Genomic DNA, 20,818 nt, shown 5'->3' on the forward strand with positions numbered 1-20,818 from the left:
CATATTCAGTTATAGTCATAGCGCCACCTGCTGGCAACAGGAAGTGACATGTTTAACACTGTTATGGACTCCTAATAACATATAAAAAAGTGCCAGCAAGTGCTAAACATGCTAACAACATACTAGAAGCATGCTAAAACATGCTAGCAAACTCTTAGCTAAGTGCTAAAGCATGCTATTATTGCAATTAAATAGGAATTTGCTGTAACTCAGGCATGGAATGTCCAATCTGCCCCAAACTTCACACTTTTGATAAGCGTTCTGTCCTGAACACATCTACATGATAATATTCAGTTATAGTAATAGCGCCACCTACTGGCAACAGGAAGTGTCATGTTTAACACGTTGATGCCATTCTAGCAACATGTTAAAAATGCCATTGAGGTCTAAACATGCTAGAAACATGTTAAAACATGCTAGCTAATGTTAAAACATGCTAGCAATACTTAGCTAAGTGGTAAAGCATGCTAATTCAATGAAACAGGATGTTGTTGTTACTCAAGAAGGCAATGTCCAATATGCGCCAAACTTCACACTTTTAATAAACGTTCTGCCCTGAACACATGACCATGCTCATATTCAGTTACAGTCATAGTGCCACCTGCTGGCAACAGGAAGTGACATGTTAAACACTGTTGTGGACATATAAAAACATATAAAAAAAGTGCCAGCAAGTGCTAAACATGCTAACAACATACTAGAAACATGCTAAAACATGCTAGCAAACACTTAGCTAAGTGCTAAAGCATGCTATTGCTGCAATTAAATAGGAATTTGCTGTAACACAGGCATGGAATGTCCAATCTGCCCCAAATTTCACACGTTTGATAAGAGTCATGGCCTGAACACATCTACATGAGAATATTCAGTTATAGTAATAGCGCCACCTGCTGTCAACAGGAAGTGACATGTTTAACACTGTTGTGGTCTCCTAATAACATATATAAAAGAGCCAGCAAGTGCTAAACAGGTTAGCAACATACTAGAAACATGCTAGCAAACACTTAGCTAAGTGATAAAGCATGCTATTACTTCAATTAAATAGGAATTTGCTGTAACTCAGGCATGGAACGTCCAATCTGCCCCAAACTTCACATGTTTGATAAGAATCATGGCCTGAACGCATGCCTATGCTCAAATTCAGTTATAGTAATAGCGCCACCTACTGGCAACAGGAAGTGACATGTTTAACACGTTGATGCCGTTCTAGCAACATGTTAAAAATGCCATTGAGTTCTAAACATGCTAGAAACATATTAAAACATGCTAGCAATACTTAGCTAAGTGCTAAAGCATGCTAATTCAATGAAACAGGACTTTGTTGTTACTCAAGAAGGCAATGTACAATCTACCCCAAACGTCACACGTTTGATAAGAGTTATCTCTTGAACACATGTCCATGCTCATATTTAGTTATAGTCATAGCGCCACCTGCTGGCAACAGGAAGTGACGTTTAACACTGTTCTTGACTCCTAATAACATATAAAAAAATGCCAGTAGGTGCTAAACATCCTACCAACATACTAGAGACATGCTAAAACATAATAGCAAACACTTAGCTAAGTGCTAAAGAATGATATTACTGCAATTAAATATGAATTTGCTGTAACTCAGGCATGGAATGTCCAATCTGCCCCAAACTTCACACTTTTGATAAGCGTTCTGTCCTGAACACATGACCATGCTTATATTCAGTTACAGTCATAGCGCCACCTGCTGGCAACAGGAAGTGACATGTTTAACACTGTTGTGGACTCCTAATAACATATAAAAAAGTGCCAGCAAGTGTTAAACATGCTAACAACATACTAGAAACATGCTAAAACATGCTAGCAAACTCTTAGCCAAGTGCTAAAGCATGCTATTATTGCAATTAAATAGGAATTTGCTGTAACTCAGGCATGGAATGTCCAATCTGCCCCAAACTTCACACTTTTGATAAGAGTCATGGCCTGAACACATCTACATGAGAATGTTCAGTTATAGTAATAGCGCCACCAACTGGCAACAGGAAGTGACATGTTTAACACGTTGATGCCGTTCTAGCAACATGTTAAAACATGCTAACAATGCTTAGCTAAGTTCTAAAGAATGCTAATTCAATGAAACATGACTTTGTTGTTACTCAAGAAGGCAATGTCCAATTTGCACCAAACTTCACACGTTTGATAAGAGTTCTGTCCTGAACACACATCCATGCTCATATTCAGTTATAGTCATAACGCCACCTACTGGCAACAGAAACTGACATGGTTAACACAGTAATGCAGTACTAACCACATAATTATTGTGTACTAAGCATGCTAGAAACAGACTGAACATGCTAGCAACACTTAGCTGAGTCATGAAGCATGCTATTATCACCATTATACAAAACATTTTGTAACTGACTTTGACATACTCTTACTATATATACCTCCTTAAATGTACATTTCCCAACCATGCTCTGCCTTCCTAAAGCCACCGAGTGTTGATGGCACGGGTGCGAGGGCCCTTTCATCGCTGCTTGCAGCTTTAATTAACATGTAAAATCTTTGGTATATCTATATGTAATATTTAAAAACACTTTACAGTGTGATGGAAATAAACTTTTCTTAAAGCGTGTTGTATAGCCTACTGTAATAGACAATTGTCCTGCAGAATGATGAGGTTTTTTGGAAGAAAAACATTGCGAGCAAATGTCAAATTGTTGTTTAAAATATAAATCAACAACGTAAGAGGCTTTAGGCTGTCTGATGAACTCTGTATGAACAAACACACAGCTTTGCAGTATAGGTGGCACAGAAGCAGCATCTGACCCTGCATTTTTAGATGTACATTACACACTGTCTAATGCAGCTCAAAGGAGGCACTGTGAATTTGCATAGCAATTTCATTCTAAGCGGCCATTAAATGTGAAGTGACAACATGAAACACTACTTTCAATATATAAAAAAGCAAGTCAGCCTGATAATGATTGAATACCAATTTACTCATTTAGGCTCACAATAAGCAGATTACATAATTATACCATGAAAAAAATTATATAGGCTATATATGTGTGTGTGTGTGTGTGTGTGTGTGTGTGTGTGTGTGTGTGTGTGTGTGTGTGTGTGTGTGTGTGTGTAAAGGTATGTCACTTACTGGTGGAACCCAAACAGAAGTCCAGTTCTGGCTGTATAATCAAACAATAAAAACGAGAAACAATGCATGCCATCAAGAACATTTATTGATTTCACAGGAACTTGATCCAGTTTCCCCCATTTTTACTAATAACTACTTTGTGTTAATTCAGAGGACAGTAAGGCAAACTATTAAGCATGAACTCGATGAACAGGATCAATTAACATTTTCAAAGCATTTTGGAACTCTTCTTGGTGGAAATTGACAGCACGTTCAAAAAGAGATGAAATGTCAGGATACTGCATAGAAAACGTGTGGAGTTCAATTGCCTTTGCAATATTTTGCATTTATATATTTTTGTATATATTTTATAGTTTTCAGATGATTTGATATAATTTAATTGATTAGTTTGTTAAATACACATAATTTATCTGTTAGATTATTGTATTATATTTAATACAATATCTCTTCAGTTTAAACCATAAACGCATGCTCTCCATTCAAGTGGACATCTGAAAATCTCTTTGAAAAATTTGTAAAATGAAAAATAAAAAATAAAATCTTGTTTTCCATGCCCTAAGAGCAATAAAAACACATAGGAAAAAAAATCCTGACTGAGGTTATCATAATTCATGCATGAAATGTCTAAACACTTTTTTTATTTATGTTTTTGTTAACTTAAGTCATCTTGCGCCTTTAATTGCCTCCGCTATCGTCCTGTCAATCATCTGTCTCATTCTCACGGGTCGCGGATATGATTAGCCTACAGTTTCAGTAAAACTGTATTTCACCATCATCGGTATACCACCCTCAGCCGATTGGCATTACAGTATTTGCAATAACCATCCCGTGGCAAAACGGAGCGTCTAAAAGAAAAGTTCTGACTGCTGACTGGACATTGGTCAGTGAGCCTCTCCCGCTCGGCGCTGTCAAGCGCAGCTTCACCACACACAGCTAAATAAAACAGGCTGGTGGCAGACTAATAATTAATATTTCTGATGTAATGATTTCTGTGAAACGTGTAAAGTTGCACAGAAGAAAGCCCAATAGGACCTGCCCTGTACAGTTTAAGAATCTGTAGCCATAGTAGAGGACTATTATTTTGTTGAACAGACCTGACCTGAGCGACAACTGATGACGTCAAATGCTCAGATTTGCTTGACCAATCGGCGGAAGGGGGCGTGTCAGGCCGCCCAGATGTGGAAAACGAATTTTGAAGTCATTTATTCGTTTTTTGCCTGTGAACCAAAAAACGAAAAATCAAGCCGAAATCTCGTTTTTTCGTTTTTTTGAAAAAACGAAAAAACGAATAAAGGGGCCGTTTTCTCATTTCTGATTATTAAATTTCAAATTGAACAAAGAACTGCAAAGCGTTACACGGACCCAAATAGTTCCGTATCTTTGGATAAAAGGGAAGTGGAAATAAAAATCAATAATAGGCTGAACTGTACCATGATACAGTAACTGTACTGTCCGTAACATTTAGGCTACCACTCTCGCCTTTTATTTACACCAAAAGGCAGGTAGGCGTGTGTGACATATTATGTAGGCTATAAATCATTTTGAAAATTGAATAAATTTTAATACATTTTGTAAAAGAAATAGACAGAAAAGAGAGAAGCTGGAATCAGTGAACGTACATTAATACTGACAAAATTACCAGGTTTGGGATTAATTAAAATCATGTCGTTGAAGAGCACGGCATACCTTTAAAATGTTATTAGTTTTAATATAAAATGAATAAAATTTTATTACATACTGAATTGGTCGATGTTTCTCTGAGTTTCTTTATTATGTTGGCTTAAAGGAGAAGTTCACTTTTAAAATGAAAATTCTGTCATCATATACTCACCCTCATGTTGTTTCAAAGCTGTATGAATTTCTTTCTTATGCTGAACAGAAAGGAAGATATTTAGAAGATTATCAGTAACCAGACAGTTTTTGGGTCCCAATGACTTCCATAGTAGGAAAAAAATATACTATGGAAGTCATTGGGACCCAAAAACTGTCTGGTTACTGATATTCTCCTAAATATCTTCCTTTCTGTTCAGCAGAAGAAAGAAATTCATACAGCTTTGAAACAACATGAGGGTGAGTATATGATGACAGAATTTTCATTTTAAAAGTGAACTTCTCCTTTAAGAAAGCCAGCATATATTTAAACATTATTATTATTATTTATTATTATTATTATGAGAAATTGACTAGAACTTTAATGCTTAACCAAATTCAGCTCAGACCTTCAGACTGGTCTGACTCGCTTATATCTTTTCTAACTGGTCAGACTTACTTTCCCCAAAAATCCATTGATTTGCGTTATCTGAGCAATGAAGGCCGTACTATTTAATGCTGTCCACTAGAGGGGGCGACAGGATAATAAGTGTTTTCTACGCTTTCCCTGTTTGCATCAGTTTAAATGACAAATAAATAAATTCCATTCATAAATAGGCCATATCTGTGTATCCACTCTTCTAGTTTATTTTAAGATATTGTTTTTTCACACTGGTTTTTGCAGTTAATGTTTTTCCATCTGGAACTTTTATTTTTCATGAGCTCAATATTTTAAGATGTAGCCTACTAGAAAAAATATATGATTCAACAACACAAACTCTGTTTTTACTCGGCAAATTTGTTTTCCTTTCACTTCTTGCATTGCATTGCACACCAGAACTAATTAATTACCATGTTCATTAAAAAAATAACATATGTGTTGTTGCAGTGCATTGCATAAACGATCTAACGTTGTGCATTGAAGAATAACATATAGGCTATGCACTTCTGCATTGCACACCAGAACTAATTAATTACCATGTTCATTAAAAAAATAACATATGTGTTGTTGCAGTGCATTGCATAAACGATCTAACGTTGTGCATTGAAGAATAACATATAGGCTATGCACTTCTGCATTGCACACCAGAACTAAGTCATTCCCATGTTCATTAAAGAGACAACATATGTGTTTTTGCATTGCATTGCACAAACGATCTAACGTTGTGCATTGAAGAATAGCATAGGCTATGCACTTCTTGCATTGCATTGCACACGAGAACTAACTCCTTCCCATGTTCGTTAAAGAGATAACATGTATTGTTGCATTGCATTGCATTGCTCAAACGATCTAACGTTGAACATTGAAGAATAACATAGGCTATGCATTGCACACCAGATCTAATTCATTCCCATGTTCATTAAAGAATCATCTCAAATCCAACAGGCTATATGAGAAATTTCAATCTGGTTTTCGTCCCTCCCACAGCACAGAAACAGCTCTTATCAGAGTCACCAGCGATTTGCTGATGGCTTCTGATTCCGGTTCCACATCCCTCGTCATTTTTCTCGACCTCTCTGCTGCGTTTGACACTGTAGACCATCACATTCTCCTGCACCGACTTCAGCACTACACAGGTCTCTCTGGTACTGCCCTGAAATGGTTTCACTCCTACCTCACTGATAGAACCGAGTATGTAGCTCTGGGGGATGTAAAATCCAGACCCCACACTGTCACCTGTGGGGTCCCCCAGGGCTCCGTACTCGGTCCAACCCTCTTCACCATTTACATGCTCCCCTTGGGTCGTGTCATCAGCAGGCATGGAGTTAATTTCCATTGCTATGCTGACAACACACAACTCTACCTTCAAGTCACTCCCTTTAGCTCCCCCTCTGCCACGGCTGCCCGCCTTAGCTCCTGCCTGGAGGAGATAAAGGCGTGGATGAGTCAAAACTTCCTGCAGCTAAATGGCTCCAAAACAGAGGCCATTCAAACTGGAACCGTTCATCAACTCCGCTCCTCTCCAATCACCACCGTTTCACTCTTTGGACACACCACTCCCCTCTCTCCCTCTGTTACTAACCTAGGGGTAAAATTTGACCCCCACCTTTCCTTCGACAGTCATGTCACCTCCATTTGCAAAACTGCATTCTTTCGCCTCCGCAATATTTCCAAACTGCGCCCCTCCCTCTCCCTTTCTGCTGCAGAGAAGCTCGTCCATGCTTTTGTCTCCTCCAGGCTGGACAACTGTAATGCACTCCTCATCGGGATTCCGGGCAGGAGCCTTCAAAAGCTCCAGTATGTTCAGAACAGCGCTGCCAGGGTCCTGATGAGGGTGCGAAAACATGAGCACATCACCCCCATCCTCCGTTCACTGCACTGGCTCCCCATTCAGTCCCGCATAGAATATAAGGTTCTCCTTCACACCCATCACTGTCTACACGGTGCGGCCCCCACTTACCTCACTGAGTTGCTCACACCAAATTCATCAACCAGAACCCGGTCAGGCCAACAGCACCGTCTGGTCATGCCCAGGACACGGCTCAAAACAATGGGCGACAGGGCCTTTCAAGTCGCTGCTCCCTGCCTGTGGAACGCCCTCCCAGACCACCTCAGGTCCCCGCAGACAGTGGACACATTCAAAAAAGGACTAAAAACCCACCTTTTTACACAGGCTTATTTTAACAGCTAATGCTTGTTTTTAGTCCCGTCTTTTAACATGTTGTGTTTTTATTGTATACTGTATTGTTTTTAATTATGTTGTACTGTAGCACTTTGAGATTTGGTGTCAAATGTAAAGTGCTTTATAAATAAAATGTATTATTATTATTATTATTAAAGAAATAATATATATGATGTTGCATTGCTTTGCACAACGATCTAACGTTATGCATTGAAGAATAACATATCCCAGCAAACATTTGGACGTTTAATGACCGTTGAAAAGACGTCCGACAGAGACGTCCCGTCATGGTTGAAAAATAGTTCCAAAATGAAAGTTGAACCGACGTCTTTGACGTCGTCTGGCCGTGAATTCCACGTCTCTTCTGCGCGTCCCTGGACGTGTAAAAGCGTCGTCATATGTGTTTTAATGTGTTGCTGCATAATTTAAGTGTATATATAAGCCTGCATATAAAATAATCACACACCTATTGTGTAACATCGTGAAAGGCAATCAAGGTTTACACATCTTGACAAAGGTTCTAAAAAGGTCCAAAATTGGTCCAGTCAGACCTGAACGTCAATAAAACGTTTTAATCACGTGTACATCAAAAACAATAACACATTATTTGTGGACATAAGCAAAAAAGAAGCATGTTCTGATTAAGCACAACATTTTATTGATCTTGAACAGCCAAAATTACTCTTTATTTTTTTCAACGTTTAACATTTCGTGAGCTTGGAATTATAAGGTTCTATCTCCACTTTTGGTCGAAATTGAGTTTTTGACAATCTGATCCATTAGGTGTTTATTAATGCCTGTGTGGTGTTATTTTTGTAAAAAAAATATTTTGTTAGTAGTTATTAATAAAATAAAAAGGTTACATCTCACAAAACATAAACCGAGTTGAAAAACTTTGATCCTCAATAAACGGAGATAGAACCTTATAATTCTAAGCTCTCGATTTGTTAACCAAACTAAAATACCAATTGCAAAATACTGAATTATTATATAAAGATAGTTCACCCAAAAATGAAAATTATGTAATTTACTCACCAAATTCCAAACCTGTATGAGTTTCTTTCTTCTGCTGAACACAAAAGAAGATATTTTGAAGAATGTTTGTAACCAAGCAAATAGAGCATCCATTGACTACCATTATTGGAGAAAAAATGATTATGGTAGTTAATGGGAAGCGACATCTGCTTGGTTACAAACATTCTTCCAAACATCTTTGTGTTTAGCATAACATAGATAGGTATACAGGTTTGAAACATGAGGTTGAGTAAATGATGACAATTTTCATTTTTGGGTGAACTATCCCTTAAACACATTGTTTGGCTCATTTTTTGTATCCACCACCCCCAGCTCTTCCTGGAGCGTGTTTCAGGTGTTCTGCCATTGCTGCATCAATTTCAGTGTCTGTAGCATGTGGGCTCCACCTCTTCACAGCATCTAAGGGAAGAGAATATATTTCTTTTTAAAATAAATGAAAATTAAAAATTTGAGGTAAAAGACATGCACTTATTTTCAAAATATTTGTATGGTCTTCAGCTAAATTTAAAAAAAACATGGAACAAGATGAATGAATCATGAATGAAACATTAGAAAAAAGTAATCAACATGCATTACATTGTATTTTATTGTATAAAAGATGTTCTGCTTTAAATTGGTGTTAGATCAGTTGGGGGGGCGGGGGGAACAGCATTTGTCCCCTGCCTCTTCAATACCACTGTGGTGCCCTTGAGAAAGACCCTTAACTAGGTGTGTAACAGTGAGAAAGTGAACAGGACATTTCTGATAAAGACAGGTGGGCTGTGATGTCCCCTGAATAGACATGTTTAGCAATTCTAAAATAACAAAATATTTTTAAAGCAGTTACTGAAAACATACATGTTCAAATCCAGCTAAACATTTCATTCTACTTCAGATAATTTACTTTCTGAAAGAAACTCTCAAAAGGCTACATTAATAATTTACAGTAATAACTTTGACTGTATCATTAAACATACTTTATACTATGGTATACCGTTGTATAAGTTAAAATTAACTTTTAGCCTACAAGCTAATTTTAGCCAAACTCAGTTAGCCAATTTCAGTTGACAATGTGGGCATCATTTCTTTCGGTTCATTCATGTCAAACAAGTAAAACTCTAGCACGTGAATCTAATAATACAAAAATGTACGTACCCAACAGTAGATTTCTAATAATATGGGCCTCAATTCCTCCTCTCTTCGTGGTTGTTCAAACTTCAGTGTTCCGGAGTGAAGTCTATGGGGAAAACGCGTTAACATTTCGTGAGATAATCTAACCTATCGCGGGATTTGGTAATGTCGGGAGATCTTTTGTTACATCTTGGCAGCACAGTTTTGGCAATTACATCCAACTCAGACATAAATGGTGACCAGATATATTTCTGTTTTACATGTATATGCACATTCCATAAAAAAATAAAAACATCAGGTAGGCTACAGGTTGAAATAATGACTAAATGCAGAGGCTTTGCATTCACTTAACCACACTGGGAACTGTGTGATTATAATTTATTTAAACAAGATAAAGTAAATATATTTACTTTGTATACAATTCGTGTATTTCATAAAGATAATTCCTGTTTTTTTTCTGTCTTGCTTGACGTGTAAAAAGACATCAGTGGACGTCTGTTCACAGCCTTGACGTGCAAAGGACGTCAGTGGACGTCTTCACAACCTCTTAAAAACTACTTGGGCAATTAAATTAATTTTTGCAGTATTAACCATGCAAGGATTAAGCACAGCTTTTGCATATTTCACAAGGATTTCATGATGGAGGGTCATGATGGACTATAAATGCACGTGTAAAAGACGTCGCCAGGTGACGTCCTCTCACCCGATACACTATAGCCTATATTGAACTACACGTAGCTAAAAGTCAAAATAACAATTATACATGCAACCCCAGAGAACTGTAGACATGTACAAATGTATCTGAATGCATTTTTAGGAAATGTTCTGTGTTACATATTTTTACAGATTTATGCCGTCATACCGCGACTATTTTTGGCCAGGGACACGACGTTGCCGTCGGACCAATGTTTTCTGGGGAGTAACATAGGCTATTGCACGTTTTGTATTGCATTGCATTGCACACTGAAACTAACTCCTTCCCATGTTCAGTAAAGATATAACATGTTGCATTGCATTGAATTGCATTGCATTGTAGAAACGATCTAACGTTGTGCACTGAAGAATAACATTTAGGCTATGCACTTTTTCCATTGCATTGCACACCAGAACTAACTCCTTCCAATGTTCAGTAAAGAGATAATATGTTGCATTGCATTGCACAAACAGTCTAACGTTGTGCATTGAAGAATAACATAAAGGCTATGCACTTTTTGCTTTGCATTGCATTGCACACCAGGACTAACTCCAAATGTTTATTAAAGAGACAACATTTTACATTGCATTGCACAAACGATCTAACGTTGTGCATTGAAGAGTAACATAGGCTATGCACGTTTTGCATTGCATTGCATTGCACACCAGAACTAACTCCTTCCCATGTTCAGTAAAGAGATAACATGTTGCATTGCATTGAATTGCATTGCATTGTAGAAACGATCTAACGTTGTGAAGAATTGAACATTTATGCACTTTTTTGCATTGCATTGCATTGCACACCAGAATGCAGTAGCAGTTTTAACATTAAGTGACATGGCATCTGACGCACAGAAGCCAATGGCACATGTCACTATGCGCATTGGCACATCCGGTGGCACATCCGGTCTTCATTGGCATGTGCCAGTGGATCAACCCGGTATCACGACAAGACGTGAAATAATCACGTTGGTCCCCTTTGGAAAACGTGTAGATGTCACAGTTTAACGCCCTCAAACGTGAATCTTACACGTACCCTCAAACGTGAATCATACACGTACCCTCAAACGTGAATCTTACACGTACCATTATCCCGGGACGTTTGCTAATCCTACCCCAATCTAATCATAACCATTTCTTAAAACTAAGTTACGTAGGCTACAATTTTAAAGAAAAACAACAGACAGACAATCACAATAATTTATTTAATGAGAAAATGTCAAAATCGGTACCAAAAGTTGTTCAAGTGACGATGTGTGGCAGTCCTCTCTGGCAGTGGTTTTGTATGAGGTAACAGAGCAGAATTTAAGTTATTAATTCAAATCCATGAAAATGTTAATCCGTCTTCGGTTCGGTTCGCTGAGGGCTGCGCGGCACAGTGCGCGCTTCATTTCAAATTGTGAATGTGCATGACGCAATCTGTGACGAAGCAGGCGAAGGGAGAGCCAATGAGCGTTTGATATTGCCGTAACCATAGTAACCTGTCGTAACGCTTCGGGCGCAATTTTTGAATTTGAATTCATAACAAACGGGGTTTGACGTTTACGGTCAAGATGACGATTACTGGATAAAGGGCTGAGTTTGGATCTTTTTCTTGCAAATAATATATGGATTCTGAAGGTTTGGATTACGTCAAGCTAATAAAATTTATGTATTTTGTGAATCGATGTTGCGTTGTAAGGTTAGTATATTATGATTCTATTAGGAACCATAAATAAATTATTGTGATTCGTCTGTCTGTTGTTTTTATTTATAATTGTTTTCTAGGTAGTTTTAAGAAATGGTTATGGTTAGGTTTAGGGGTAGGATTCGTGGCTCAAACTATCTTTTAATGCCATATTGTTCATAAAAATGCAATTTTCATACACATATCTGTCCATACGTTTTATCATTTTAATATTGTCCATAAAATGGGTATGTTTAGGTGTCGGAGTAGAGTTAAGGGATCTTACATTTATAATCTATAAAACGGTATAGGAAATTGTACAGATATCTTCAATATATGGCAAACGTGTATGATTCACGTTTGAGGGTACGTGTAAGATTCACGTTTGAGGGCGTTAAACTGTGACATCTACACGTTTTCCAAAGGGGACCAACGTGATTATTTCACGTCTTGTCGTGATACCGGGTTGGTGTCTCTCACGGTGAATGCGTGAGTTGGCAGCTCTGTCTGGCTGTCCGCGATGTTAATGTTGCATGTCTTGCAAAGCGCTGTTCGTCTTTTGCCATCTTGTGAATAATTCTTGAAGCCGAAAGCGATGACCCTCGGAGTCAGTACCGCTCCGGCTGACATGTTGATGTGATATCTGATCTAAGTGGGCGTAGTGTGCAAGGTACGAGAGGGCGCGCGCGACTGATGATAGTGTCGTGATCCAGTCATGACAACGCTATTCTCAGCCTGCGCTCCAGCTGGGTAATCAACTTTATTTTTAAAAATAATTTATATATTTTATATTCAAACTGAAAACATGATGTGATTAACACTCAAGTCATTCAAGTCATCGTGTCTCAAGTCAAGTCAAGTCCCGAGTCTTTAACTTCCAAGTCCGAGTCAAGTCTCAAGTATTTTATTTTTTGTCAAGTCAAGTCACAAGTCATAAAAATAGCGACTCGAGTCGACTCGAGTCCAAGTCACCAAGTCACAAGTCCCCATGTCTGTATCTCTCTAATGAAAATGGGATTGAGTTAGTTCTGGTGTAGCTGCAAACAGTTACAGTACTGTTACAACTCAAACCATCTTCATCCTTCAAGTGAATTGGAGTGATTGGTCTTTGAGTTTGCCTCGTTGCATTTCCTTCGAATCAGTGCTCGCACCTCAGACGTGTTGGAAATTGTTTGATCACAGTGTCTGTGAAAGGGGAAAAAGAGGAGTTTATTTTTATATTAAAGCAAAATTAACCTCTGTTAAAAAAGTAACTGTTCCCTTTCAAAAGGGAACTTGCACTGCTTCGATGATGCTATTGGGGAACGATGTTCTCTAGGCGCCTCTTTAATACTTCTGAGTTTAATACTTCTGAGTATTATTCTGAGTCGTGTCATAGGCTGTCGCCAGTCAAATTCTATTGCCGTGATTTTACAGCTTTTCAAACACCGGTTCACATGGTGGGTGTTCCCCAGAGCGCCATCGATTCAGTGTCTCATTCCCTGTTCTCAGGGAACAGAGGTCGTAACCTAGACGTTTTTTATTACAACACAGTATGATGTTTTGACATTTCCCTCTGTTGTACATACAAGGTGAAAAAGACGTACTGTTAAATGTATTATAAATGCATTAAAGTATATTTGTTTTGTACTAAAAACATACTTAAGTACATATTTATTTAATAGTAAGTCTTTTCACCTGGTAAAAATGGAATTCTTTAACATGGCATGTAATGCTTAGTTCATATATTTTAACAGTAGACATTTAATATAAAATGTTAATGTAATTCAGAAAAGGAGTTAATAAAATATCTCTTGAACAACTGTGAAGTCTACATGGTATGTCACTGTATCACAGCAAAAAAGGGCAATTTAGGCTAACTGTTTAACTGAAAAAGTATACCCAGCCAACAAGAATAATAATTATAATGTACAACAAATGCTAATCTTGTTTTAGTCAGCCCCCTTTGACTTTGAGAGCAATAAAAAAAAGTAAAAAAAAAAGTTACGTACAGAAACACATACACTCTTCACAGAGTTAAGGAAATTAGAAGTAGTGCAAAATATTGTAAGCCAGGACAAGTGACTTGCAGCTGTCCCAAAAAAACAATTAAGTAAACAGATTTTTACATGAATGAACACAAATTAGGCTAGACTAGGAAACTAGGAAAAAATGTTAGAAAAAACTAGGACAAAAACTAAACAGTGAGCTATTTATTTATGCAAACAGCAACTAAAACTTACCAGTAACTTCTGATAGCAGTATCTTCATCTCTTCTAATTCGACTTAAAAAACTTGGCTCTGATTGGTCAAATTGAATGTAGCTGAACTGAAAAAGACGTGCTGTTACACAGAGTCAAAAATATGACTGGCAAAGTAAACGTAAATGTATTACAAATCTTACCTAGAATCACAACATAATGAGGTTCCAAATGTCACACGTCATGCAAACTTGAAGATGGAGGAAAATAAAAACAACACTAACAGTTACGTTTTCTATTAACGTTAGAAAAAAAATCTAAATACTGTCATGATCACTCATTAAGTAGTTGCAAAACATTTAAGAATTCCGTTAATCCTAGAAAGAAAAACTGAGATATCGTAGGCTAATGAAACCTGAGAGATTTAACTTATCCCTCTGATGAACGATTTACCTGTTCACGTTTGAAAAAGTGAATCGCAAAAAACGTCACCTAATCCATATTAATCACGTGGTTTCCTCCAAGTCCTCTAAAGAAACACGATCGCTCCAGTTTAAATTTAGACTTAATCTAAATTATTAGAAATATAATCACATTCAATGAACACACAGCAAGCTCTGAGTGCGTGAGGTGTGAGCTCATAAATCATAATTATCACAAGAACCAATCACAGACGTTCAACGGCTCTGGAACCAATCAGGATTAGTCAGGTGTGTTATTCTTGTTTTTCAAATTTAAACAAGTACAACATATTTTTGAACAACATTTAAACATCTTTGGAAAATGTATCTATGATGCATTTAAAATAATATGATGTTGATATCATTGTGGGAATTTCAGTAGTAAAAACATATAATGTAATGGACAACAGCCCTTTACAAGTAGCCTACAAACAAGTAAAAGCAGTAGCGCGGGAAGGGGGGTGCTGCGGGGGCTGCAGCCCCCTCGTCATAGCATCAGCACCCCCAAGTGGGGGGCTGTGAACTAACATAATATTGTACTTTAAAAACGTGAAATAAAAATAAATAAATGGACAGCGTTAACCAACTCTCTTATGCCTAATGAAGTGAGTGTTCAAGCTACGGAGAAAATGAAATAAAGTTTTAATTTGTCATGCTTTGTTACGTTCAGAGCACGTGAGCGGAGAGCGCATTTCTGAATATTCCGCTCGCTCGCTCATTCCGCTCAGGGTCGCTCGCCTCCGACTAAAGTTTTTTTTCTAGTCGACTAGTAGTTGTTCATTTAAGCCATTAGTGTACAAATCGCCCCTTTATATTAATTTTATTACTTAAATAGTCTATATACACAGGATAATGAGCGTGTAGCCTGTACATAATATAGCCGCACTCAAGCGCACGGCCACACGCATAAAGATTGCCACAAAGAACCGGCAAAATTATGAATGTGTCAAAAATAGCAAGGAGACATTTAATTGTTTATTAATAAACTGGTGTTTTCTGTGATGCTGCAAAGATGGAGTTGGCGATGCAGACTCGCCATGAACGCCAGAGAGAAATGCATGTGAAATACACATTCCATATGGATTATATAATCAGAGAATAGCCTATTTCTTTTCGTTTTGAATATTTTCGTTTAAAAGTAGACTTTTCAAGCTTTCTATAATAGATAGCCTATATTTCTAAAATCTGTGATGCACAAGCTGAGTTTCGGCGCCCTCCAGTTCACGTGCAATGCAAGTGATCGTGTCGGCGCCTTATTACATTGTCTGCTATATATTTGCGTCTTATTTATTAAATAGCCTACAGGCAATTGGTTGATAAAACATTGATCAAAATTAAGATACAATTTATACAAAACGAAAATCTTTTAAAAATAGTCTTTCTACAAAACAAAACTCAATGAAGTGGTAAAAATCATGTCTTACCCACTCCATGTCTCCAGATATATTGCACATCTCATGATGTATCTTTATCTTTCTCATGCTGCATATGCTCACTTTCATAATCAACATTGATTAAATAAAAAAATAACATTAGCCTTTTATATTTAAAGGTCCCGTTCTATGCCCCTTTTCACAAGATGTAAAATAAGTCTCTGATGTCCCCAGTGTGTGTATGTGAAGTTTGAGCTCAAAATACCCAACAGATCATTTTTTACAGCATGTTTAAAGTGACATTTTTTGGTTTCAGTGTGTCCCCTTTAAATGCAAATGAGGTGCTGCTGGACGACACAGGGGGCGGAGCTTCATGAGCTCGTGCTCAGTCTGTCAGGAAAAATTCATCTCACGGAATGATGAAAACTCTCAGTAACGGCGTTCATTTCGAGTCGGACAATAATGCCTACAGAGTCAGAGTGCTGTATAGAGATGAAACAGGAATAGTTTAGTAGTTTAATTACGGTTATTATAACGTATTTGTCATCTGCTTGTAGGCTATGTATCCATTATTTATTAATAGCCTACAAGTCTGCTGTCTTAATGATGATCAAACATGTACTGATGAGTTTAATAAAGTTTATTGTACATCACACAAAAGATGAAGCGTCAGTTTTACTTCAGAAAATCACCGTAAGAGCTGAGTAAACACAGTAGGCTAAGTTATAAGAAGTGCGCAAGTAGCCAGTAGAGTTGAGGGAGCATTCCTGTGGGCGGAGGTTAATCAAGAAACGGTTCTGGTGATGTCACTAATGCAGGATGTAGAGGTGTGTAGTCCAATCGAGCCGTTTTTTGTAGTCAACTTCTGTTAAATAAAATATCTCGCTTGGCATTGAACTTTGAGCTTTATAATTTTACAGATATTATTTATGCTCTAACAGCAACATTACACACTAACTAAAGTTTGAAACATGGAATCGCATGCAACGGGACCTTTAAACATAAATATGAAACTAAATGTTTTCTTTAATGGCTACAACACATATACAGTACAGAGAAATTTCATGTCTTGTCGTTGGCCACAACATAATGACGTCACATATTTTCCAACCCAGCCCCCAGCCCCCCCTCCATGAAACAGCTTCCAGCGCGCCTGAGTAAAAGTGAACAACATTAATTTTAAGTGCTTATTGCAATGCTTAATAATAGTTGACAAATGTTTATAATACATTAGAAGTTGGTACATTATACAAAAAATCTAAAATATTAAAATGGTAAAATCATAAATATTACAAATATATTGCAGTAGGCCTAAGTGTTTAAAGTACTTTAAACACACTAAAAGCTTAATCATTTAGCTATGTTCTTACACAAGTTACACAAATGTACTTTAATTAAGAGCAACATAAGTATGTTTTCTTTAAATACACTAAAACTTCACACAAACGGTATATTGTGTTTAGCATATTTCTTAAACTAAGCATATTTATTACCAATCTACTTGTGCACTTTTTTAGAAATATATTAAAAGTATGCTTGTGTTTAGCATATTTCTTAAAAGTATAATTAAGCATATATTTATTACCAATGTACTTGTAGTACATTTGTTAGAAATATATTAAAATGATGCTTGTGTTTATCATATTTATTTAAAGTATAATTAAGCATATATTTATTACCAGTGTATTTCTAGTATACTTTTTAGAAATATATTAAAATACAATTCAATGTATTTTTTATGCACTTCAAATTATGGCGTCATTTTTTAGTCAAATGTCATGAGCGTGTAAGACATGCTCACGAGCACATTATGTTATTTCACGCGCGCAAAAATGAACCTTCAGCTGGCATGATAAAAGTACTCGCGCAAAAATTCAACAACCGAGAGGTGTACAGGTAGCTGCGAGCGAGCGCCTGGCATACTCTCATAGGTTAACTCTGCTTGTACAGTGGAATCCTGCTCGCGCGCAGTGGATTTCTGCTCGCGGAGTGCTGTTTTGCTCGCGCAGTGGATTTCTGCTCGCTCAGCTGATTTCTGCTCGCTCGAGTCTACATGACTTTTGACAATTTGGGGGCGGAAACCAAGGAGGGCACTGACCCTCTTATGATTGGTCACTTTCATCATGGAAAATCTTGGGAAATCCTAACCCCGCCCACCTTCAGACGCAGCGCGAGTCACTCAGCTCGCTCTGCTACTCCGGCTATCTCTGTGTATTTTAGACAACGAAATATGTGATAAAACACCTTACTAACTATTTTCGTTTTCATTTAAAGAAATCTTAAACATGATAGCCACACAAATGTGGTTCATGCAACGCGTATTGATTATATTCACTGCACATAATGTTTGCCTATTAAAAACAAAACAAAATATAAAACACAAACCTGCCTCTTTTCGTTTTAAATATAATATAAAAACATTAAACATTTTAATATGGTCCAGGCAATATGTGCATTTGTACTAAACAACAGATTTTGCAGTAAACAACATTACAGTTTTTAAATTTTTAAATACAATTATTACAATTTAAAATGACAAAACTCAACCCAGTCTCTTTTTGTTAAATTTCAGTTTTATCAATATTAGCCATTATAAAAGTATAAGTAAAAGGTATAAGAAGCTATACAAATAAAGCAAACAATTCAGTCAAACACACAAAGTCAGCGCTCTAGTAAAACCATACAACGGTAATAGCTTATAAAGTTATGAAACTTCCCCTCAGCCAAAACGATTGGCCACAATGGCCAGGGAATAAATTATAGATTCACGAGACCAAAAATCGCCCGTTAGATATACACAAGACGAATTATATCTCATGTTTAACCACTACAGAGACCCCAGCGAAAGCGGCGAACGTCAGAAAGACTATAACCGAGGAAAGGCTGTTCCAGGCGGGGTACATGAGTGCCGAGCGCCCGGTCATCGTTGTATGGTTAGACAAGAGCGCTGACTTTGTATGTTTGACTGAATTGTTTGCTTTATTTGTAGCTTATAGCTTCTTATACCTTTTACTTATACTTTTATTATGGCTAATATTGATCAAACTGAAATTTAACAAAAAGAGACTGGGTTGAGTTTTGTCATTTTAAATTGTAATAATTGTATTTAAAAATTTAAAAACTGTAATGTTGTTTACTGCAAAATCTGTTGTTTAGTACAAATGCACATATTGCCTGGACCATATTAAAATGTTTAATGTTTTTATATTATATTTAAAACGAAAAGAGGCAGGTTTGTGTTTTATATTTAGTTTTTTTTTTAATAGGCAAACGTTATGTGCAGTGAATATAATCAATACGCGTTGCATGAACCACATTTGTGTGGCTATCATGTTTAAGATTTCTTTAAATGAAAACGAAAAGAGTTAGTATGGTGTTTTATCACATATTTCGTTGTCTAAAATATACAGAGATAGCCGGAGTAGCAGAGCGAGCTGAGTGACGCGCGCTGCGTCAGACGGTGGGCGGGGTTAGGATTTCCCAAGATTTTCCATAATGAAAGTGACCAATCATAAGAGGGTCAGTGCCCTCCTTGGTTTCCGCCCCCAAATTGTCAAAAGTCATGTAGACTCGAGCGAGCAGAAATCAGCTGAGCGAGCAGAAATCCACTGCGCGAGCAAAACAGCACTCCGCGAGCAGAAATCCACTGCGCGCGAGCAGGATTCCACTGTACAAGCAGAGTTAACCTATGAGAGTATGCCAGGCGCTCGCTCGCCAACCCGGTATCACGACAAGACGTGAAATAATCACGTTGGTCCCCTTTGGAAAACGTGTAGATGTCACAGTTTAACGCCCTCAAACGTGAATCTTACACGTACCCTCAAACGTGAATCATACACGTACCCTCAAACGTGAATCTTACACGTACCATTATCCCGGGACGTTTGCTAATCCTACCCCAATCTAATCATAACCATTTCTTAAAACTAAGTTACGTAGGCTACAATTTTAAAGAAAAACAACAGACAGACAATCACAATAATTTATTTAATGAGAAAATGTCAAAATCGGTACCAAAAGTTGTTCAAGTGACGATGTGTGGCAGTCCTCTCTGGCAGTGGTTTTGTATGAGGTAACAGAGCAGAATTTAAGTTATTAATTCAAATCCATGAAAATGTTAATCCGTCTTCGGTTCGGTTCGCTGAGGGCTGCGCGGCACAGTGCGCGCTTCATTTCAAATTGTGAATGTGCATGACGCAATCTGTGACGAAGCAGGCGAAGGGAGAGCCAATGAGCGTTTGATATTGCCGTAACCATAGTAACCTGTCGTAACGCTTCGGGCGCAATTTTTGAATTTGAATTCATAACAAACGGGGTTTGACGTTTACGGTCAAGATGACGATTACTGGATAAAGGGCTGAGTTTGGATCTTTTTCTTGCAAATAATATATGGATTCTGAAGGTTTGGATTACGTCAAGCTAATAAAATTTATGTATTTTGTGAATCGATGTTGCGTTGTAAGGTTAGTATATTATGATTCTATTAGGAACCATAAATAAATTATTGTGATTCGTCTGTCTGTTGTTTTTATTTATAATTGTTTTCTAGGTAGTTTTAAGAAATGGTTATGGTTAGGTTTAGGGGTAGGATTCGTGGCTCAAACTATCTTTTAATGCCATATTGTTCATAAAAATGCAATTTTCATACACATATCTGTCCATACGTTTTATCATTTTAATATTGTCCATAAAATGGGTATGTTTAGGTGTCGGAGTAGAGTTAAGGGATCTTACATTTATAAT

The 20,818-nt window shown here is 37.3% G+C and overlaps 1 long non-coding RNA gene across 1 annotated transcript; it reads right to left on the reverse strand.

The window, feature by feature from the left end:
• Positions 1 to 12,849: 12,849 nt before the first annotated feature.
• Positions 12,850 to 14,496, reverse strand: LOC307166258. The gene is made up of 3 exons (XR_013822610.1): positions 14,445 to 14,496; positions 14,284 to 14,369; positions 12,850 to 13,246 (listed from the first exon to the last, which is right to left on the reverse strand). It is a non-coding gene; the product is annotated as an uncharacterized lncRNA (long non-coding RNA).
• Between the last annotated feature and the right edge of the window lie 6,322 nt (positions 14,497 to 20,818).

This window comes from Squalius cephalus (genome assembly GCF_949319135.1).
Source record: "Squalius cephalus genome assembly, chromosome: 10".
Lineage (NCBI taxonomy): Eukaryota > Metazoa > Chordata > Actinopteri > Cypriniformes > Leuciscidae > Squalius > Squalius cephalus.